This window comes from Crotalus tigris, unplaced genomic scaffold (genome assembly GCF_016545835.1).
Source record: "Crotalus tigris isolate CLP2741 ecotype Arizona unplaced genomic scaffold, ASM1654583v1 scf7180000024438.1716836, whole genome shotgun sequence".
NCBI classification, from domain to species: domain Eukaryota; kingdom Metazoa; phylum Chordata; class Lepidosauria; order Squamata; family Viperidae; genus Crotalus; species Crotalus tigris.
This window is the reverse complement of record NW_024100607.1, coordinates 461633-485810: the sequence shown is the minus strand read 5'-3', so window position 1 is coordinate 485810 and position 24178 is coordinate 461633. Positions and strand designations below refer to the sequence as shown.

The window sequence follows — 24178 nt, the reverse complement described above, 5'->3', positions numbered from 1 at the left end:
TACTTTGCATTCTTTGGTGATCTGTTTCACTTTCTGCCTTTAGTACTGCTTGCTTTAGGGGTAATCCAGCCAGCAGTTTGAGTGTTTAAGCATTTTTTCTGAATTCCAGTTTTCAGTTCTAGTCAGCTTGAAACATCCACAGGTAGGTTTGCTTAACAATGGTAATTGGGACCGTAATTTTTCTTGCTAAAGTATATGGTCACAACACACAATGTGTCATGACTGCATTGCTTACTGATGGCAATACCAGCATTCCCCATTGCTGTTGTTAAGTGAGGATTGTGGTTTGCCAAATGCCCTCGGGTGCCCATGACTTATGACTTGCTGCCAGCTTTCAACAAGCAAAATCAATGGGAAAGCCAGCAAGAAATTGCAAGTCCCAGGAGGTTCGCAAGTAGGTTGGTGGGTGAGAGAGTGCTGTGACATGCAGACAGGGCCGAATGCTGCAGCACCATGTGAGGGCGGAAAAGGGCCCTATGGGGCTGCTTGAGAGTGAATGGGCATAGGAAGGGCACTGTGCGCTCTGTGAATGTGGGCAGCTATGAGAAGGAGTGTTCTTTTTTCATAATTGAATTTTATACAATATATAAGACTGCTTTCTTTAGAGGAAATTACATTGTTTCTTTTAATTCTGCATTTGGGCTGCTAGTGATATAGTTCATGATATTTATAGTCTTCAGCTGAACCTTATGAACCATCTAAATATACAAATTCAAAAGTAAAACGGGATTCATTTCTATATATGTAAGCATAATCAGAAGAAGGCCCTTAAAATACACTTCTGGCAATGAATTATTTACTTGATTTAGATTTGAAGCATATCCAATATCAGTATTAATTCATTCCATTCTAGTCCTGCTTTCTAAAGGCAATAACACTGTAATTTGCATATTATACATTGTGAGACTATTTAACCTTGCATTTTTGTCCAGTTGTAAGAAATCATTACCTGGAATTAGTAAGACATTAGTATACTAACATTTTATATTACTTTAACTATGCTTCTCCATCTGTCTTTCTTGTCTCTCTCTGTCGTACTCTCATGGAATATTAACATTCCTGAGAGATAGTTACACTATGTATTTTACTGAGCTTTTTCCATTTGAAGTATTTTTTTTACTTTTATTTAAGTTTAGAGGAATATTTAGTTATATAAATTTTCACCTGAAGTATGAATAGTGAAGTCAAAGTTTTGGTTTCTCATGAGCAATATATCTAGCTAGCATGGCTGTATCCAGTTCTATAGATTCATCATATGGTGAACTTTACACCTTAATGAAATTTGATTATATAATTCCTTCTACGGAAAGCCATAAGCAGAATATAAAAAATGTAGTCAACAGTATACTCTATATTCTATAAATGTGAAATTATCCCTATTTGTGTAGAGTTGCAGCATTTTCCTGAAATTGGCTGGCAGTGATATTCCAAGCTACAGACTTTTTGAAAGCTGAATAGCAACATTCAGATCCAGATTTTCTATGCAAGTCTCTCTTCAGATCTTATTTATATTACTAAAAAGAAGTAGAGAAGGGGAATGGATTACATCCTTGGGTCATATAAAACAGATTTTGTGGATAATGGTTGCTTAACTATATGCAATTTTTTAAAGTTGCTTCTGTGAAAATAAAAATGTGTTTTTGTATGTATGTAGCTTCCCTGAACCACAGTCTCACTGGTGAAACATTTTAAAAATGAATAGTACTTACTCTTCCCTGAGGTCTTAAGGAAAGGTGGTGTATACATAAGTTAAAAGACCAATTCAACATTTTTGATGAATTTGAAGTCTAAATTAAACCCAACTCTCAAGGCAAGTTCAAATTAACAATATGTTATTGGCAGAATCTTAAAATGGGTATAATTTATTCCTTCCTCCATATAGAAAATCCATACTATAAGGTCTAATGATTTTTAAATTTTGTACATGGAATTAAATATATTAATGAAAACAATATTTATTCACTGTTTTCACGCTGGTTCTGTATCATGTAATGTAAGAAATAAGTCTAAAGATAGTATCATTCATTTTTTTCAGAAGGATCAAATATTTAATTTTTCCTCATTTTAAACTAAATGATATTAATTACAATTTTAATTTGTTTTATAATTCAAGTTTGAAAAATTGTCTGTAGATCTAAAAATGTTTGGCAATGAATGTGTTCTCAGTTGGCAAAACATAATTAATTTGGGTCAAATCTAGGTAGTTGCTAATACTTTTAGATAGGATTCAAAGACCACATCTGGTCTATTGCATATCTTTGAGATGTTATATTTCTGTAGATCCTAATCTATCCTTTTCCTATCCCAATCTCTAAAATTTGTAACAACAGTATGCTGAACCATTATTCTGAACCATATCAGTCCCTTTGTGCAGACTGATGTAGCTTTTAGAAAATTGTGTTAATTTGTCAGCCTGAAGTTGAGTTTGATTTAATGATGTAATCCAGTCCCTACCCTCACTTCTTTTTTAGTGTTAGAAATCAAACCTCTGAATACAAAATAGACAGTTTCAAACATTCATAATGTTTTAAAAGTGTTTTTTTTTTCAAATGTTGATTTCCACATTTCTAGTTCAAAGTAAGGTCATATATATTTTTAGCGTCCAAACTTTTTTTTTGTTTTATGATGGCAAGCTGCACTTGATAAGATTATTATTTAAGCATAAATAATAGCAGCTAAAATCTTAATGTTTCAGTCTAAATTTGAATTTAATATTTTTAATTTTAAACCTTTAGAAACATTTTTAAATGCTTTTGGCTTCCGTCTATTTATAATTTTACAACATGGGAAAGCATCTTCTAATATTGTTGTATTAAAGAAAAAAGTATCTTCCTAGTTATCAATCATGAGTCTTGGATTTTTCTGTATTTTTTTTAAAAAATGAAAAACAGCAGTCCTTATTTCTGCCTAATAGCTGTTACCTACAGGACTGTGTGACTTGTTGGAACACTCCAATTTCAAAATGCTCCAAATTAATTTTTAATCACTCTGCAAATGAAGCACTGAACGTACAGAAGTCTCACAATACCAATATTCCCTGAAGCATAAGTTATAAAAAAAACGGACGGAAACACTTAAATTCAAGGTAGGTTTTTTGAGCCTGTTGAGAACTGATAGCTATTTCAAGTACTCAAGAGGATGCTATAATTGCGGTGCCTCATTAAGAAACTTAACATTTAGCTCAGCCCCAAAGGATTAGAATCCTTTGTGAACTGTCTTCATAAGTTAGTTATAAAACTGTTCCATGTACAAAATCTTTTATTTATGAAGGTGCCAACAGACTTGTAGATGTTATTCTTAAAGGCAAAATCCTGGGCATATCAAGGTTAGATTTGAATTTTGTGCCTCAGGGCCATCTCTGTCAATTATTTCTTAACATTCAGGGGTGTTCTCCAAGAACTTCCCTCAACTGATGAATATTAAGTTTTCATTAAATGTGTCTATTAAGAGTTGTATAAATACTGTCTTGTAAAGTAAGTTTCTAAACATCAATTTTCACCATGTAAAATAGACTGGTAAGAATACTGAAAATATCAAATATATTTGACATATGTAAATTGTATTGAAGTGGCCAATGTAGAAATGAGTTTCATTACTTGCAATTAATTCTCAAGGTTCCTGAATGTCACCTGACAACAGCATTAGTAAATGTGGTTCATGGGTAGCAGTTAATATTTGTTGTTATGCTCTTTTCAAAAAGACTGACTAAAATGACAAGTCATTGACTGTATAGGATCAAAGCAATTTATTTTTGTGTTGATGTTCTTTATAAAAGGACATATTTATTTATTCATTCATTCACTCATTCGCTCATCAAATTTATATGGCTGCCATGAAAAAAATTACTCTAGAAGGCATACAATAAAAACTATAAAACAGAAATATAAAAAAATTAACACATCCAGAAAATTTAAAACTTGTAGTTAAAAGGCAGAGTGCAGCATATATTAACAGCAATGGAATCGCCTAGAGATTCACTGGTCCCTTGGGCCCTCAAGCTGATATGATATATGACCAAGTTTTAAGGGACTTCTAGACAATGAACAGGGATGGAACCAACTCTACTTCAGGATGGATGAGGCAGTGTTCCGTTAGGCGAGCATTCCAGATGTTGGATATCTATTATATCTATTAAATTGTTATGATTAGCACATTTCTTCTGACTAGATTAATATAATATATATGAAATGATATATATACCTATGCCCTCCTCCAAATTCTTCAGAATAAATTAATACAGACATTAACTTATTAAAACTGGTGGTTCAAAAATTAATACAAGTAACAGTTCAGTTTTCATTTTATCCAGCAGTGAAAATTATGGCTGTTTGATCTACACAATTGACTATTGACTGGAGAGATACTTTGTGCATATGTACAAATATACAGCCACTGCTCATTTAGCAACTACCTCAGTGACCATCTGCAAATATGAAGGTAATAAATGGTAATAAAAATCATTTTCTGAACAATGCATACATTAGGGGCAAAATTTGTGTGCCTGACAACAAAAGATTTCAGTGTAAAGGTGATTACGATCGAGTCAGTTTCAGGCAGCCCCTGAGATGTGGCCACAGTGTTCTAATTAACTAATTAAGTTCACAAAGCTGAGTTTGTTAACTTGTGGTTGTCACTTTTTAGGGAAATGCAGTGCCGTGGAGAAAAGCAGCTCAGGAAGATAGTTTGTTCATGCAATCTTTCCACCCTGTGAGGGCGCAAAAAAGGGGAATAAAAGGAATTAAGAAAGAAACAGAGACAGAGAATAATAGAGAAAATAAATTATAAGGGTAAACTAGTTTCTCAGAAGGAATTAATTAAAAAATCTTTTTTGGATTATTATCAAAACCTATACAAATCTACTAATGTACAACTGTTAGATATAAATAAATATTTAGCTGAGGCAAGTTTTCCTAAACTGACTGAGGATCAGAAATATGAAATTAATGGTTTAATCACTAAGGAGGAAATCGCCTCAGCAATTCAACAATTGAAATTAGGGAAAGCACCGGGTACGGATGGGTTAACAGCTGTTTATTATAAAGCCTTAATGGAGGAGATGATTCAACCATTAAATGATCTTTTTAATGGTATCCTACAGGGTTTAGAGATTCCTCCTTCATGGCGTAGTGCTTTTATATCATTGATTCCAAAGGAGGATCAAGATCTTACTTTACCAAAAAACTATAGGCCTATATCTCTTTTAAACGTGGATTATAAGATATTTGTAAAAATTTTGGTAAATAGGCTTATGAGGGTGGTGCATCATCTTGTGCATAAAGATCAATCAGGGTTTATAACAGGAAGGTATATGAAAAACAATGTTAGACAAATTATTAATTTACTAGAATACTTAGATAAGAACAACCAAGTTTCTGCAGGGCTCATATTTTTAGATGCTGAAAAAGCATTTGACCAACTGAATTGGCATTTTATGCTAAGAGTAATGGAAGAAATGAATTTTGGTGAAAACATATTACAAGCCCTTAAGGTAATATATCAAAAACAAACAGCACAACTTATTGTTAATGGAGGTTTGTCGGAGGTTTTCACAATAGAGAAAGGTACTAGACAGGGGTGTCCTTTATCGCCATTGTTGTTTGTTTTAACATTGGAAATATTATTGATTAAAATTCGAGAGTCTCAGGAAATTAAAGGAATATATGTTAATAAAAAAGAATATAAGTTGAGAGCTTTTGCGGATGACTTGGTTGTTACTTTGTCGCAACCTGATTATTCTGTAGTAAACTTATTACAGTTGATTCACCATTATGGTTTGGTCTCGGGTTTTAAGATTAATGTAAATAAGACTAAAATTTTACCTAAAAATATGTCGAGTCAGGAGAAGCAGATTTTGGTTAACTCGACGGGTTTTGAGATTGTTAATAAGGTAAAATATTTGGGGGTGATGCTGTCTGTTTCTAATGCAAAATTATTTAAAAACAATTATGAAAGGTTGTGGGTCGGGGTACAGAAAGACTTGAAGAACTGGGAAAAGCTGCAATTATCCCTCATGGGAAGAATTGCAGTGATAAAAATGAATATTCTACCCAAGTTTCTTTTTTTGTTTCAAATGTTACCAATTTTGAAAAATGAGATTAATTTAAATGAGTGGCAGAAGGGTCTCAATAAATTTATTTGGGCAGGGAAAAAACCAAGGGTTAAGTTCAAAATTATGCAAGACTTCCGTGAGAGGGGTGGACTCAAGGTACCAAATTTGAAATTATATTATGATGCGGTGGTTTTAACATTAATTAGTGACTGGGTAAATTTGACAAATTCTGAGATACTTTATCTAGAGGGATGGGATTTACTTTATGGGTGGCATGCCTATTTAATATTTAATAAAAAAATAGATTGGGCTTTTAAATCTCATATTTTAAGAATTTCTTTACTTAGGATCTGGAGAAAATATTATAAAAGTGATTTTAAAGTACCATTATGGGCTATACCTTGGCATGCGATAGAAGGAATAAAAAGAGGGGTTAAAATGGATATGGTGTCTTATAGACAGTTACTTAAATGGGATGGACAAAACTGGCAATTAAAATCACGGGAAGAATTAGCACAAGAAAATTTTACTTATTCTTGGTTCCAATATAGGCAACTACTAGATAGATGGAAGATGGATTGTAAGGTGGGTTTTCTTAGAGAAGATGAAAATCTTATTAAGCAACTGAAGGATCAAAGACAAACCCACATTAAGAGAATTTATGGGGTTTTAGTTGAATTGGACTCAGAAACGGAACTAATTAAAGATTGTATGATTAGATGGGCGCAGAACTTTGGTGAGCCAGTTTCATTGGACACTTGGGAAACTATTTGGGTGAGAAATGTCAAATTTACTCAAGCACAGAATTTAAGGGAGAATTTTTATAAAATGTTTTATAGATGGCACCTTGATCCACAAAAAATGTCTTATATGTACCCTGACGTGCAACCTAAATGCTGGAGATGTGGTTACAAGGAGGCTTCTTATTATCATATTTGGTGGTCATGCAGAGAGATAAAAGCATTTTGGATCAAAATATGGTGGAATATCCAGAGAATTTTTAGAAGGAGGGTAAAATTCACTCCGCAATTATTTTTGTTAGGTATTGTTACAGATTGTGATACAAAGGAGGTTGTATTGATGTTAAACTTGATCACAGCCGCGAGGCTGTTGGTTGGACAATATTGGAAGAAGGAATCTTTGCCTACATTGCAGGAATGGTTTTTTAAAGTAGCTTATTTGGCGGAAATGGCAAAGATTTCGGCTTTCTTAAAGCAACAAACGCAAGAGAAGTTTTTTGCTATCTGGGACAAATGGATAAAATTTATACAATTTAGATTGGGTATACAAAAATATTATATAGCCTTTTCATAAGTTTTATTTTTATATATATTATAGATATCTTTTTTATATATATAAATATAGAGTTTTTAATTTAATTTTTATTTTATTTTTTTTTTTTATTATTTCTTAAGCCTATATTCTGCTCTGGGAAGCTCAGGGGGGGGGAAGGGAGGGTTTTTGGGAGGGGTGTGGGGTGGGGTTTTTTTTTTTTTATATGTATTGTTTAATTTTTTTTTCTCTTTTGTATATGTTGTTTTTTGTTCTGTATTGTTCTTGTTTTTTTTTTAAAATTTATAAAACTTTTAATAAAAAAAAAAAAAAAAAAAAAAAAAAAAGGGGAATAAAAGGCACAGTACACTGTAGAACTTTAAATAAATGAAATGGCAGCAACCAGTGATCTTAGCAGTCTCTCTCTCTCTCTCTCTCTCTCTCTCTCTCTCTCTCTCTCTCTCTCTGTAATGAATATGTTTTATATATGTGTGTCTTACATGCGCTCAAGGCAACCATTTTGCTTAACAACCAAGTCATTGGAATGGAACATGGTGTACTTACATAAGATCTGAAGAGAGGCTCTCAGGACAGGCTTTGCAGGAGGCTAGAATAAGGATGGAGAAAGACAGTTCTGTGCATGAAATGTAGCTAACAATAATAAGATAAAAATAGAATTACAAGTAAATATTAGGAAATTAATATTATAATTAGATTTTATTCCACCTTTTAATATATAACTCAAGGCAGTGAATATGCCAATACTATTGTCTTCTATTCCCCCCTCCCCAATAATAATTTTGTGAGTTAGTTGGATTTCCTGCCTAGAATTCATAATCTCCTAGTTTCTAAACCAATACCTTAACCACAATACCAAAGTGGTTCTCCCTTCTTTAAGTGAAAAATCTATATTTCGCTTGTGAACAGAAAATTAGTACATATTGCATTTTCTTCTTAATTACAGATCTGATCCACAGTATTGAAATTTTGGAAAATACTAATTAGTTTAATATAGAGGCTTTTGCAAATTATTTTGAGGAAATTTTAGGATTTCATGGTGAATAAAAAGAAACTAAATATGGAAGAACAGACTATAGTTTTGTTCTCTCCATTTACCCTGCCAGGTAGTTTGAACAAAGAAGACAAACCTTCTGGAAGTTGTGTAATGAACAGGTTTCTAAATTCAGTTTTTCACAAAGACCTTCTGTTGTGAGAGTAATTGCCAAGATACACCCCTTCACTACTTGGAAGTGGAACAGATGGGAGAGAGTGGTTTGCTGGCCTAGCTAACCACTGGGATTCTGTGCCAAGACATAATTGTGCTGATTTGTGTACAGATTCCAAAACCTATGTTTGATATGCAGACTGTGATGGTATGAAGGGTTAGAGTTTTGGCAGTGTCTGGAATGCTAATGCATATGCAAGACAATGCTTTCATTGAAAAAAGAATAGGTATATGTGGCTGAGAATTTAAAGTAATATTAATTCATCACTCTCTTCCTTATCTTCCAAACTCTGGTGCATACTTTGCCATCTGTCTTTGTATTTTAATCACAGTTGCTATTGTGAATATGGGGCTTTTTTCCTGCATAGTTTAGCTAAGTAAATAAAATCATATGAAATTAACTCTTTGTATTCTGGTTACGTTATGCTGCACATTTCCAACATTATTTGTAAGTAGCATAGTTCATAGGAGTATAAAATCATGTGTCTTAATTTATCCCTTTTTTTATTCTTTTGTTAAATTAAATTCACCCCATGTTTTATTCATTAGTATTTAAATCATTTTGTTTTTTAATCTGTTTCCCTTATCTGTTCATTTGAATATGAAATTCATCTGCTCATGTTTCAGTGATATATTCTAGTTTCACTTTTTTAGACACTCCCTTCCATTTTCACCCTTAGACTAGATATGCCAAATATGAGACATAGAGAAAAATGTTCTCAATTTTGTAAAGTAGTGAAAAAAATGCTGCAATTAAGGAATGTTATTTTCAGAAAGGTTTGCCTGTTGCTCTTTTAAGGAAAGGGCTTTTTTGTACTCTTAAACAATATAGTTTTCACTTACCTAGAAAAAAGTAAAGGGTGTGTGTGCCAGGTTAAAAGCCTCTAATCCAAATACATCTTCCCATGGAGGCAAAGTACTGCCTCAGCTTAATGGCGTCAAAATTATGCAATTAACCCCTTTACAGAAACACTTTCCCAGGGAAACTTCCCAGTCAGCTTAGCCATTAAACATTTTAGAAGGCGAAAGAATGATAAGCTGGGAAGAGATACTGGGAGGTAAGCAGAGTTCTGGGAAAGGCAACCAAAGTAGCTTCCGATAATGACATCATGTTTTATGAGCCACGATTCAGAATCAGATGCTAGATTTGAATCAGATGATGTTGCTCCAGCTGAGCCTGTGCTTCTGGATTCAGCCTCTGCATCCAGTAAGCCAGGATTCAATTGAGGCTGGTCAGCCACAGGCATCTCCTGTTGAACTGGAGCATTCAAATGAGGCACAACCCACAAGCCCCAGGTCCAAACACATACACAGGTGAGCAGAGCAGCATTCCTCAGTCAGGTTACTTGCGAGCTAGGCGAAGGGTAAGGCATAATTGCAGCCAGCTGTCTGCAGATTTAGGTAGCTGCTTTGCTTGCAGTCTTTGCTGGAAACAACCATTTGTACCGTAATTCTAGTTTGATTCTTGCTTCATGGCCCTACCTGATTTGGCTTTTTATGACTCTAGGAATATATTTGGGCAGGGCTGCTTCTTGGACTGTAACTGGCATTTTTCAGGCAAGTCCTGTCTGCTAAGCATTTGAATTACATTTTGTCTGCTGTTATCTACTTCAGCTTTTGAGTACTGTCTGCCTGTGTGTGCCTGCAACACAAGTCCATGTTCATGAAATAACTCCCTCTTTATTCTTGCAAAACATCATTGTCTTTGTAGTTCTGCCCTATTAACATCTTAGCTGCGTCACTGTCTTTGCTAGGAATATGATGTATGTACCCAATCAAATACTTGCTGTTGACTATACTTAATCAAATATTTTACTGCTATATCCAGTCATATGCATATTCTAGTTTGCCTAAACCTTAAAAAAGTGGTGGAATCCCCTCTCTTTAGACCCATCTTTGCCTCCTGTGTGGCTAATGAAGCAATTGGTGCTTCAGTGTAATATGTCCTGTTCTTGCATTCAAAGGTATCTCTTTGAAAAGTCTCCCTCAAAAGCTCCACTGAATTAAATCTGTTGTTTTAGAAGGTGTTTGACCTTAGGTAATTAACTTAGTCTTCTGTAGAGCTTTGAAAACCTGGCTGTTCTCTTATTCACTTAGAATCTTAGTTGAGCCCAAGATATAAAATTGGAGCTTTTTTCAGACTGTTTATTAGGAACCTTGGTTAGATTATATTGTTTATAATTATTTTGAGGTTGATGTGATAGATCCTTTTTAAAAATTACTTATAAAATTGGTATTTTGTTGTTTGTTTTGTTTTTGTATTTTGTTTTTGTGTATTGTTAGGCAATAAGAGTCAGTATGCTGAAATGGGAGGCTATAAAATCATTTAAATATTCAACCTTAAATGATAGAAGGTATCCATCATTTCAGTGCCTTCATTATAAGTTTTTAAGGCTTGCTGCTATACCTGTTATCTTTAGTGAAGTTTTCTTTATACAGTATTTAATTGTAGTCCTGTTTTTCCACTATGCTCCTTGATTTTCATTACCATAGTTTGCAGATCATTCACATTTTCTATTATCACACTAGTGTTATCAGCATAGGAGAGGTTATTGATGTTTCTTCTTCCCATCTTCCAATCTAGATACCATCAGAATATATTAGATGTATAGATTGAATAAGGAAAGGCAATACAGCCTTGTTTCACTCTTCAACAGGGATCCAGTCTGTTTCACCATATTCTATCCAGACTGTGGTTTCCTGTTCTATATATAGATTTTATTTTTTTAAAAAATGCATCCAAATGTTTCAATTCCACAAATTCAAGTGCAGTTTTAGAAGTGGAGGTGTATGAACTGTTTTGCATTGCAAGAGGGAATTTAAGTGATAGAATGATACCATCACCTGATTATTTCATTCAGAAAATTAGCCTAACATCTTGTTTTTTATGTTTCAATTAGCATACAAAAAGTTTGAATACTACCTGTAGTCTGAAATAGCATAGACCAGACATGAAAACCAGGACCAGATTTGATCAATATCAAAATATTTTCTCTCCAGCTTAATGTGGATTTAGTACACATGAAATCATTACTTTTGTGGGATACAGTACAAATAGCAAACCATGTTTGATTGACAAACAAGAAACATTTCATTTAAAGTATGAATTATATAATCTTTGGTCTTTCTTCATCAAAACTTAATATTTCTTTTATTTAAAATGCTTGTATGGCTGTTAAATTCAACCAAAATTGCTATGGCTTTCATAAATGCAGCTTTCATAAAATTCAACAGAATTTAAAAAAAAAAACACAAAGCCACAATACATAAAGTGAAAAACAAGAATAAAATGGCCATGCAAACAGAAATTACACTCTCATCCACTCAGGCTTCCAACATATCATAATCCAAAAGCCTACAAAAAAGCCAGACTTGACAGCCTATCTAAAGTTCAGCAGTATTAGGGTCAACCTTAAGTTGAGAAGAAGGACTTCATAAGATACTGTGAACTGAAATTACCTTTAAAATGTGTTATTAGTGGAGAGAAATGCTAGTTAGAGAAGAATATTAAACTGGTCAAAGTTAGAACATGCAGTATTGCTGATCTGGTCTTCTTTATTACATTTATATGCTACCCATCTCACTATCCAAAGTGATTCTGTGGAGCTTACAATACAATGAAAGCAATATAAATGCATTAAAATATTAAAACATTAGAACTAACAGAAATTAAATAAAACTAGAAAGCAAGTACATGCGCAGCATGGAGGTGCCTTACTTCACCTCCAGCAAACCCCCCCCCCATCGAGGTCCCAAGCCAATCAGCAGAGCCAGGTTTTGAGGCTTTTTAGGAAGGCCAAAAGGGTGGGGGCAGATCTTGCCTCCAGCAGCAAGATGTTCCAAAGGGACCCTGCCATCCAAAATTCCTTGAACAACAGGATATGCAGCATGCCCGTTCTGCCAGAATGGGCATTAAGTTGAGACAGTTCCTTAACTAACCTGGTCCCATATCATAAAAGACTTTAAACCAATACCTTGAATTGATCATAGAAGCAAACTGGCAACCAATGCAGCTCACATAACAATAGTGTTACATGTACCTGCCCCAGGTGCCACTAGAATTGTCCTTGCAGTTGTGTTCTGAAACATTTATATCTTCTGAATACTCCATGTAATGCATATTGCAGTAGTCCGTAGTAGCTAGATATGACCAGGTCATGAGTGAATGAGCACAGGATCTCAGAATCCAGGAAAGGCTTTCCTAGCTACAACTGCCATCTTCTCTTCAAGAGTCATGCACAATTACCAAATTGTGCAAGGGGTCTGCCTTGGATAGTGCTATCCCATCCAGAACTAAAAGCTATTAATCTCCCAGATCCCAAGGTTCCACGTATCCATAGCCACTGAGCCTTACCAGGTTCAGCTGAACCTTACTGTGCTCAATCCAGAGTCCAACAGCCTCCAGGCACTACAAAAGGGCAGCAACTGCAACGCACGTGCAATGCACAGTATCCTGTGATATTGGATGATCTTGCCCACCAGATTCATATATGTTAAAAAGGAGCAGCGAGGATATCAAGTCCTGCAGCATGCCACAAAAGAGCTGTCAAAGGCTGGACCTCTCCCTATCAACACCAGTTGGGACCAGCCTTGGAGAAAGAGCTGAACAAACACAAGACTGTGCCACCTAGCTTCAAATCCTGCACCCAACTCAACAGGATACAAAGATTAATGGTATCAAACTTCCCGAGAGCAAGAAGGGCAAGGATGGATGCACTACCCCTATCCCGCTCACACCAGAGATCAACTACAAGTGAGACCAGTGCTATTTAGTGGAGAATATTTAGTATTTATATTCAAACACCTGTAAGAGACTGATAAATCAATTTAAAATTATTGTATGGAAGAGGAAAATAATGAAGAGATTACTAGGATTAAAATAACAAGTTTGAGTTCTATAACTTTAAATAAAGTGTTCTCCTATGTGCAAATTTTTGCAAGAATCAGCTTTCCAGAGTTTTAGGAAAATGGATTACAAATTAGATTGACAAGGAAAACATGCTGCACACAACAGATTGCATTTTAGACAGCTTCTTGAATAAAGTTAACCTTTTTAACAGTCTCTATGAAAATTGACAAATTATAGCCTGCTACTATAAATTATTTTTAGTTCTGAGCTAGAGCTTTGAACTGTTACATTTTCAATATTTTGTTAGACTGACAATTTACACAGTATTTCCTGAGAATATGTCTCTGCATGTAGAGGTTTATTTCTAAATAAATAAAATATACTATAAATTGAAATTTTAGCCATATTATTGTGCCAGAGGTTCAACTATATTGGACAGATCTCATCAAAGGAATCAAACAAAGAGTATCTCTCCCATAAAAAATATGGTAAGATATGAATTACAGAAATCCATACTGGCTTGGTTGTCACCCGGGTTAACAAGGACTATGCTAGATGTTGTAGTTCCTGGATATGTGGTGAAAAATGGGCTAGTTACTCAGGATTGTTGGCTGAGCAATCAGGGCCAGCAGCTGCAGAACTATTAGAAAGAAAGGTGTTTATCTGTCGCAAGTATGCAGAGATTGAAAACAAAGAAATAATGATCTGTTATTACAGATCAAGTCCAACACGAAGAGGATATTTGAAATGAATGCACCAGTTCTGGAAAGAGCAATTTCCAGAATCAGAAATAACAGAACAGAGGCTACAAATCAACATTGATTTATAGTACGAAATAAAGTATTTACAGAAGCATAATTAGAAAAATTGAACAGGTCTACCCTGACCAAAGAAATCAAATCCTTGCAAGAAGTAACTCAAACTGTAAAAGCAAACCAGAGTGAGTTGGCAATAGAGGAATCCAACAGAGATATAGAATTGTTTTCATTTGGAAACCAGGCACCCTTTCCTCTGCCTCAGAAAAAACAAAAAACCTCTAACTAAAGAAGTAGAAGAACTGAAACAAAGAATAACTGAGTATCTAGAACAGCACAACAACATCAATAAGGCTGCCTATCTTGAAGCTTGTTCCAAAGAAACAACTACCACAAGTATTACAAGATGGCAATACTGCAATATCAAATATATGCACCAGCTCACTGAAAGAAACAAACCAACTAATGTACAGCAGAGCTGTAGTTATAACTGAATACCTGGGATGCAAAATCAACAAAGAAGAAAAAAAAAGCCAAACATTGCACCACCAAAATGGTTGATCAGATTGAAAAGTAAGATCAGCAAGCTGAAATCAGATACAAGCAAGCTAGAAAAGATGAAAGAAAAGTTGAAGAACAAAAAGACCAAAGAAAACCTAATCAAGAAGTATCACTTAAAAACAAGGAAGATCAAGGAAGCAGTGGAAATAATAAAGCAGCAAGAGAGTTGAAGAAAGAGACAGAGGGGCTAATTCTGGCTCCACAAGACCAAGCCTTAACAAATGAATACAAAACTAGAAGACAGCAACAGACAGTAAGTGCAGCCTATGCAAAGAAGCTGAAGAAACTGTAGCTGCTGCAAGAAGATGGCATAGACTGACTCCAAGCAATGGCATGAGAAAGTAGCAACGATGGAGCACTGGAAAATCTGCAAGAAATATCATTTGCCTGCAAGCAAGAACTGGTGAGACCAAAAAATAGAGAAAATCATAGAAAATGAAGCTAAATTGCTCTGAGGCTTTAGAATTCAAACAGACAGGGACCTGTCACATTATACCCCAGACTTAACAATTGTTGATAAGACATAGCAGTACCTGGAGACAGCAAAATAGAAGAGAAAGAACTGGAGAAGAAACAAAATTCAAAGACTGCAAATAAAATGATTGTGGCAAAAGCAATCAAAGGTAATAGGTGCATTGAGAGCAATCCCAAAACAACTGGAGCACCACTTAAACACTACGGGCATTGACAAAATCACCATCAGTCAACTGGAAAAGGTAATTTTACTCGAACATCTTACATCCTGCAACAATATATGTAACACCATCAAGCATTCACATTTGCCTATCCCAGGTCTTTGAAAAGGACTCAATAGGTAGACAAAAAATTCCAAATCCATTCTGAACATCTGGCTGACTATGTGATGAACTAATAACAATAAATTGGCCACTAAGGTGGAAGGTCAAACATTTTAACTATAATTCATTCAAAAAAGTTTAATTGTTCTAGTCAGAGGCTTTCTTCTTTAAGGTAATGTTTATATTCTTTGTGAAACTATTAGTTTTTTAGTTAGACAGGGATAACATTTAGGAAAAAAATATAGATACGGGAAAATCTTGATAGTGAAGCACCACATTGGACTTTGCTTTTAATACCATTGAAATCAATCAGCCTTGGATACTGTGTACATCTTGTTTAGTAGCAGAAAACTTCATTTGTTACATTTATTTTGGGACTGTCCTATATAACATTTAACTTTCTGTATATAATGGTGCAGGAGAATTTCCCTCCACCTGCTGTAAAAATAATGTTTAATTACTGTAATGGATTGTGTTTATAAGTGAAATGCTTCATAACACATTAAAAGCAGAAATTTTCATTAGATAATCAGTATTATGCTTTAGGATATAGCTGCTTGAACTATAGATGATAATGTCTGTATAAAAAACATAATTTTTCACCAACCATAAGAAATCACTAGATCTATACAACATTAGGCCAAGCCATACTTCTTTGTGTTCCAAAATATAATCCTGGCATTTGCTATGATGTATTGCATTTCTATGGCAACCTTTCCCACTTTAGGGCTATCCGATGTGTTGGAATACAACTCCCATAATCCCCTTTCAGCAAACACAATATTCTTGCTGGCTAGAAACGGTGTATTTTAATCCAATACATCTGGCAAGCATCAGCCTGGGAAAAACTAACATACTGTCATGTTCAGAAACCTACATATTTATAGGGATGCTGTTGTAGAAGAAACAGAAAATTGAATCAAGTTCCGTGTATTAGAAACAGCTGTATTGTTTTGCTCAGCAATCTCATTGTGAGATGCAATTGTAGTGAGAATGACACAATTCCATTCTTGAGAGAAGAGCTTTTCCTTCCCATCTCTAGAACAGTAAATTCGAAGCCAGGTCTTCTGCATACCCATTGTAGTATTTTCTTTCATTCTGTCTACATTTTTTATTTTTATTTTATTTTTTTAATCATAATTAATTGTGGCTTTAATATTTTATCGGCTAGTCTGTGACTGAATAAAGATTGACTGATTGATTGATTTCATACAATTTTTTCTTTCTGTGTATATGATCTATTTGGTCTACATGTACAATCTCTTTGGTCAAAGATTTGGATCTATGAAGGAGGAAGATCAAGAGGAAGACAAAACAAAATCATTTCTAAGTTGTGGGTGTGTTTTGGTGCTATAGAACAATAATAGAACAAAACAAACTTTAATGTACATTTCGATTCCATTATTCTGTACAAACAGACAAAAATACTGAAAGATGCAATACTGATACCCTAATGGTAAGTCAGAAGCCAATTAATTCATTAGAATTTGATGGCAATACTGTAGGCTCATAAATGGGAGAAAGACCAAAAATAATTTTATTGAATAGGTGTTAAAAAAGTTACTAGACAAAGATAGCCAATCCATATCCCTTTAGCATGTTAGAAAACCCCAAAATGTCAGTAAATAGATCCCTAGTGAATTTAATGGTCCCTTAAACATATAGAAACATAGAAGGTTGATGGCAGAAAGAGATCCAGTGGTCCATTGAGTTTGCCCTTTGGGTTTGTTTGTTAACAACCAAAGCTGTAGGATTTGGTGGAATACCAGGAAAATTGTGGATTTTCTTAGAAGATATTGAAGTGCCATATGCTGTTTGTAAGCAGGTGTGGAAACCCCAGCACTGCTTAGAAGACTGGAAAAGGGTCCTTTATATTCCAAAATCAAAAATGGCAGGATAAAAAATACCCACGCTCTCAAGGAGTTGTAGTTCTTTCACATGCTATAAAATAATGCTAAAGATTTTGCAATCCATACTTCAACAATACAGAAAATGAGAGCAGCTTGTTGTGAATTGCCCTTAAAAACTCCTTACCTCTTGAAGGATTTGTTTGCTGACTATCACCATTTGACACTTGGTTCAGTTTACAGTTGTGTATATTTGTTCCTTAAAGGATCATACTTGCTTTTCTGAAGCAGGGACAGTGGAGGCATTCATCCTCTTTTTACTAGATGCAAAACTGCATATAGTAGATTAACAGTATAGCAATAAGGAACTACTATTTACAAGAAGGGTGTCAACTTTCTCCAGGTCTCACTGCCAGGGCTATTCTCTAGCAAACACTAGCTCTGTTGCTTAGCTACCAACTCCCCTTTTCTCTTCCTCCCTCCCCTTCAGCTTCTCACTGAGAGGGAAGGAGAAATTGGCTGAATTACTTAGGCATGTGCTCCACTCTTTCATCATCAGCCACTCTCTCCATAGACATTGCATTGATGCAGTTCCCTCTGGATCTTCTGCCCAGCCCTTCTGTTCCTAGCTTCTCTGAAGTTTCCAGGTGTCTGTCTGCAGTCAGCCACCTCCCTCCTTTCCTGTCTGCCTTGGGTTATGGGCGGAGTTTTCGCTTCTCTTCTTTCAGAGATACCTCCAGCTGACGTTCCTTTTCCCCTCTGGGACCAGGAAATGGTAACTGCATGCAGCAATGTTTGTTTCCAGCCAAGTAACTTCTAGCACAGTCTCTCCACAACCATGTTCGGCAGCATAGGCAGAAATATGACAACTTGCTTCTGTGTCTTTCTACTACACTCTTTTCTTCTCCTTTACAGTTAGAATACCAGCATGTTCCCCAGTAACTGGGAAGCTGGCTAAATCCCCACTTCAGTCCCTAAACGCTATGTACAGGTAGTGCTCACCTTATGACCACCATTGGGACCAGAATTTATTTTGCTAAGGAAGGTGGTTGTTAAGTGAGTGACGGAAGATTTTACAACCTTTCTGCCACAGTTGTTTAGCAAATCACTACAGTTGTTAAGTGAAACATGCACTCATTAAGCGAATCCGGCTTCCCCCGTTCACTTTACTAGCTACGAAGGTCAGATGACCTAGCACTCTGTAGCCATCGTAAATGGCTATCAGTTGCCAAGCCCTTGAATTTTGATCACATGACTATGGGGATGCTGCAACAGTCATAAGTGTGAGGACCGGTCATGTGTCATTTTTTTCAATGGCATTGAAAGTTCAAATGGTCACTAAATGAGGACTACTTGTACTAGGCTTGGGCAGTGAGATTTCTGCCTCCATGAATTCCATAGCAGTCCTGGCTACCAACCAAATTAGCTCAGGTGTTCTGGTGGTGGCACAGCTGCATTCCAGAACCATATCTAAGCTCTTTCTTCCCATTTTTTTTCTCTCCTCATTTTTTTCTCTCTCCTTTTGACTCACATCAGCCTAGCAACAGCCATGTCTGATCACAAAACTCATAAGCCACAATAACCAGGAAAGAACTGAACAGAATATGGAGCATCTAAATGATTGAAAATTGGGGAATGAATATGGTTAATATACAGCCTAACCTTATTTATTTATCTTATGGTACATTTAAAAAATGTGTTTGATCTGAGGAGAAACCAGAATAGGTCCCTTCTGAATACTACTGCTACAATTTATGCCAAAACATTATTAGATGAATTAGAAGACTGGATAGAAATTAATGAGATTATTTTAGAAAGGGCAAAAGGATGTTTAACCATTTCCAGGTTTTAATTTATCTTGCCTCTAAATATATAAGCATTATTACAAAACATTTGTATGTAGCATTTGTTGATTTGGCTACTGCTTTTGATTCAGTAAGCAAAATGAGCAAAATTAATGGATTATGATGTAGATAAGCACCTATTGTATTTTGGCTATATAAGCTGTAGCCTTATACATAAGTTTTTAAATCTTTATAAAAATGCAGTGATGCCTTATTTGTTAGCTGCATTGTTTTCCCTTCATCTCAAAATAATAAAAAATATTTTTTTATTCCATGCTGATGATATGCTTCTTCTCTCAATAATAAAGATGGTTGAAATGTTTAAAATAATAACATAAATAACATTCCAATAATGATTGGAAATTACTTTTGCCAAAACTAAAATTATTGGTTTTGGGAAATAATCCAATTTACAGAAACAGGTATTAGAAATTATACAAAATCAGGAAATCTGCCTTGTATGAATTGTTCAGTAAGTAATGCTACAAATATTCCTTTAGAATTTAAGGAGTTGAGTTATAATTTGAGAACTTCCAGAAGAAGTGATGAAATTGTTCTCCAGCATGATGATTGAAGAATCCACCAATGGGTTATTTCAGTCTTCCTGCCCAATCAGACTAAGTTGTCAAGTTGTCACGCCCCTCTTTGTCTGGGACCTCCCAGTTTCATTTAGTCTTTCGCCCATGAGGACGTGATAACCTGACTCTCAGTTTGTTTGGATAGCAGGTCAGACTAGATATTATTATCCATTAGTGGATTCTTCTTGAGATTGGGAGAATTAGTGGTGATTATTCCCTTCTTTAGGAGATCTGAATCGTTTTTCCCTTTCCCTTCAGGGCTAGAGTAACATTCCTCTCCAGGATAGGGGGAGTGGTTTCTTTTCCCTGAATTCAGCAGTCGTCTGAGTTGTTCTCAAATCTTTGCTAGATATGTGTGGGGAGGAGTTTTCCCTTCATTATAGTTAGAAGGAGATTGAGTTTTCCCACTCCCCTGGCAAGCGCACGTGTTTTCTGGTAGCCACCATTTTGAGGCCACGTGGCTTCTTCTCTGACCGGGCCCGGTTAGTGATTCCTATAACGGCTGCCATTTTGAACACGCAGAGCTCAGCTTTCACCGAAGTTTTCTCCGGCCGAAGCTCAGCTGAGTTGATCGTTTGAAGTGAGCGATGGGGGGAATATTCCCTGGATTTTAATTTTCTGCTCTCCGGCTGCTACTGAAAAGGACAAAGCTTCGCTTTACAGCAGTGAGCTGTTTTGCGCCTAACAGTCGTTAGGTGCAATTTGCTGACCTGATTTCTGCATTTCAGAAAAGCCTCGTATTTTGCCTTCTTAACTCCTGTGTACCTTTTGACTGTTTTAAGAGTCTTATTATTATCTCACCCTTTCCCCCCCTCCTTCCTTCCTTAACAGAGCTCAGGGCGTCTGCCATTTTGAGGCACATTTCCACAGGGAAATGCCCATTTAACAGCCAGGCTAGGATGCCATCTTGTGAGCTTGTTTAAATAACTTTCTGCAGTTATATTTTTTTCTGCATAGTTTTAACTGGTATAGTTACATATATTTCTACATATGCTCTTGCATTACCTATATTCACTTTCTCAGTGAGTTTAAGTGTTTCAGAAACTATTATTCCTATTGAAGACATCTAATATCAACAAGAGTGTGGAATCATTGCTGAAGCAACGGTCCTTCAGGACCTGCTTGCCACATTGCCTATATCTGCCACTCTGCATCTAGTGGTTGCTTCAAGATCCTGACCATTGACACTATTGTGGGACACGTGTGATTTCGTCACCAACTTGGCCTCAGGTCCACCACATTGCCCGGGTGATGAGTGCTTCAGTGCCAAGCGTGAGCCCAGGTTAACCAGTGGGCCAGCTCATGCTAATCCATGTGAAGTCAGTCCCTCTTAAGGGGGGCCTCCTGACATCCCTTGCAGAGTGAGTCAGTTCTAGAGTCGCCTCTGGGGTGCATCTCGATCGATATGGCAGAAACACTGAGCCACAGCCTTTGGACATAGACAACACCTCCGTCCAAGTTGAGCTGGCATCTGAGGCGCCTAGAGGTAAGGCTAAAGCCAAATCAAAATATGGCAGGAAGGCTGGCAAGGCAAGCAATAGGCAGGCCGACCGAACACACAGAGCCCTGGAGAAGCCGGGCCCAACGCTTGTCAGCTGAAAGAGGGTCATACACTGTCAACCTCCACACCACCTGACACGGGGGCGCATCTACCATCCACATCGAGAGCTTGGTCACCTGAGAATGTGCATCAGCAGGTCTCGACTCAGACCTTTGGTCAGGGAGGACCACCTTTGTTTGGAGAAGACCTTGATCTGCCCGGCAATGGCACCCACCGCTGCCACCACACCAACTGCTGCGGGGTTACGGCTTCCGCTAGAGCAGTCCTTCTCTGACCAGCTCCAAGTGTGGATATCGCAGGCTGTGTTCCAAACCATGGCATCATCGGGTCACCATCAGTCTCCCATTCCGGGGTCTTCTTCTGCTCTGGCCACCTCTGCATGACCTCCACTGGATCGTTCAGGTATGGTTTCCCCATCCCATTCTCCTGAATCCAACTCTTCCAACATTTCGGATTATGAGGAAGGTATGGACATTGGTCTGATTGTGAGGAACCTACCCATGAATCTCAGCCTATAGCAGAGCTAGTCAACGCTTCGTTATTTCCTTCCTTGCTGCGCAGAACCTGTGCAGCGGGTAAGCTTTCCTCCCATCCGGCTCCAACCCCACAGCCTTCCTCTGATCAGCACACTAATCCCGTATTTGCTGAACCTGTAGACAAACACCTCCAAATTCTCTGTCCCCCATTATTCCTCAAAAATATTCAGGGACAGTGGGAGTCACCGGCAGCTCAGCTGACCCAGGGAACAATTGAGCACAAGATAGTGGACATGGCAAAGAATTTGGCAGATTTATTAGAGGTGCCAAAAGTAGATGAATCACTGGCCCCGCTTTTTTCGACTGCCAGTCTCCTGGCAGATGTCTTGGACGCCCATAAGGCGGAAGATAAAAAATCTGAAATGGCCTTACGCAAGGTCCATTTGGCATCTGCATGGGCAGCAAAGGCGGCAACTTCCACTTCTTTCTTTGCCAGGATTTCAATTACCTGGCTTCGACAGTTGCAGGACAGAATTCCGTTGGAAGAGGTCAGGATCCATCAGGATTTAACCAAACTAATAGCCACATCCGAGTATATGGCGATGTCTCCCTATACTCGTCCAAGCACTCAGCCCGAGCAATGGCTTCCAGCGTAGTCGCTAAGAGGCTTCTATGGCTCAAACACTGGAGAGCTGAGAGCAAACATAAGTGGCGTGCAGCCACTGCCACCTTCACAGGTGGCAGATTATTTGGGGAGGCCCTAACGCCATATTTCATCAAAAACAAACAAAAACAAAAGGTTATTTCCATTTGGCAAGGAGAACTAACAGATGTTTCCTCCCTTAAGTCGCCGACAGTCCTTTCGGACTGGGGCCACGACAGAGCCTGCACAACCATACTGACCCCCAGCCCTTAAGATTGAGTGCTTCTTTGCCAGGGCAAGCTGTAGGGACAGAACCTGGTACCAGCCCCAAAATAAACATTCCTTTTGTGGCAGAGGGGGTCGCCCCTTCCGTCACGCCAAGTGACTCAGAGGGAACCCCCCATTGGCGGCAGACTTACTCTCTTTATCCGCCAATGGGAAAACACAACCACAGACTCTTGGGTTCTGCGGACCATAAGAGAAGGTCTGTCCCTGGAGTTCAAATCCATGCCATTAGATCACTTCGTGTCTTGCCCAGCCATGAGAAACTCTGTAAAAAGAGGGCTCATGGAAGATGCCATCCAACACCTATTCACCATCAAGGCCATAGAGGAGATCCCCCTGAACCAGGCGGGACTGGGGTATTACTCCATTCTGTTTGTAGTTCCAAAATCTTCAGGGGGATGGAGGGCAATCCTCGATCTCAAGGGGCTGAACCTCCACCTTCAATACCGGAGGTTCAAAATGCAGACGTTACATTCCATCTTAACCAGTATCAGGCGGGGGGATCTATTGACTTCAATAGATCTAAAGGAGGCATACCTGCACATCCCTATCCTCACTCAACCCCTAGTGCTGCCACAACAGCGGTGTGGGCAACCCAAGCATCCATTGAAGAAATTTGCAGGGCGGCGACGTGGTCTTCCCCTTCACCCTTCATTAGACCTTACCGTCTGGACAAATTTGCGTCGGCTGAGGCCGCTTTTGGTAGACGTATTTTACAACAAGTCACACCATCAGGGGGACTGGCCCCAACTGAACCCCACTCATAGGGACTCGGGAAGCTTTGGTACATCCCATTGGTGGATTCTTCACTCAACCTGCTGGAGAAGGAGCGTTGGCTTACCTAAACGCCTTTTCTCAGCATGATGATGAAGAATCCATGCCTTCCCATCTAGTGGTTAGTTAGGTCCGGGTTGGGGGCCTGTTCTTCTTGTGTTTTTTTCTGGATACCTGCTTGAGAGTCATCACGTCAAACTGTTGTCATTGGCTACGCCATCGATGAAACTGGGAGGTCCCAGACAAAGAGGGGCGTGACAACTTGACAACTTAGTCTGATTGGGCAGGAGGACTGAAATAACCCATTGGTGGATTCTTCATCATCATGCTGAGAAAAGGCGTTCAGGTAAGCCAACGCTCCATTCATAGATTACTGGTAAAGGAAGATTAAAAAAGATACTGAGCACAGGTACAAGCCCAAAGTTGGAACTACACTAAGGAAGTAAACTGAACGGTATGTCCTGTCTTATATTGTAAATCCTAAGACTGCTGTTGGTCAGTCTCACATAAACTGTAAAATAATTTTTTTCAGACTGCACATATTACAATCTGTTAAGGATATGATATGGATATAGTATAAATTTACAGTAAAATATACTGTATAATTTAAGTGCTGCTATGATTTGGAAAATATTATGTTGCAGAAATGTTATTCTACTGCT

At 37.3% G+C, this 24178-nt stretch overlaps 1 protein-coding gene and 1 long non-coding RNA gene across 3 annotated transcripts in view; one reads left to right on the top strand and one right to left on the bottom strand.

Annotated features, from left to right (window-relative positions):
* LOC120302830 overlaps window positions 1-18355 on the bottom strand; it is a 40188-nt gene extending 21833 nt beyond the window's left edge. The window contains exons 1-2 of the long non-coding RNA XR_005555236.1: window positions 17543-18355; window positions 7886-7928 (exon numbers count right to left, since the gene is read on the bottom strand). This is a non-coding gene — a long non-coding RNA (uncharacterized LOC120302830). The remainder of the gene's footprint in view (window positions 1-7885; window positions 7929-17542) is intronic.
* The window catches only part of LOC120302828 (E3 ubiquitin-protein ligase SH3RF3-like), a 176618-nt gene that overhangs the window by 50191 nt on the left and 102249 nt on the right, over window positions 1-24178 (top strand). The window lies entirely within an intron of this gene.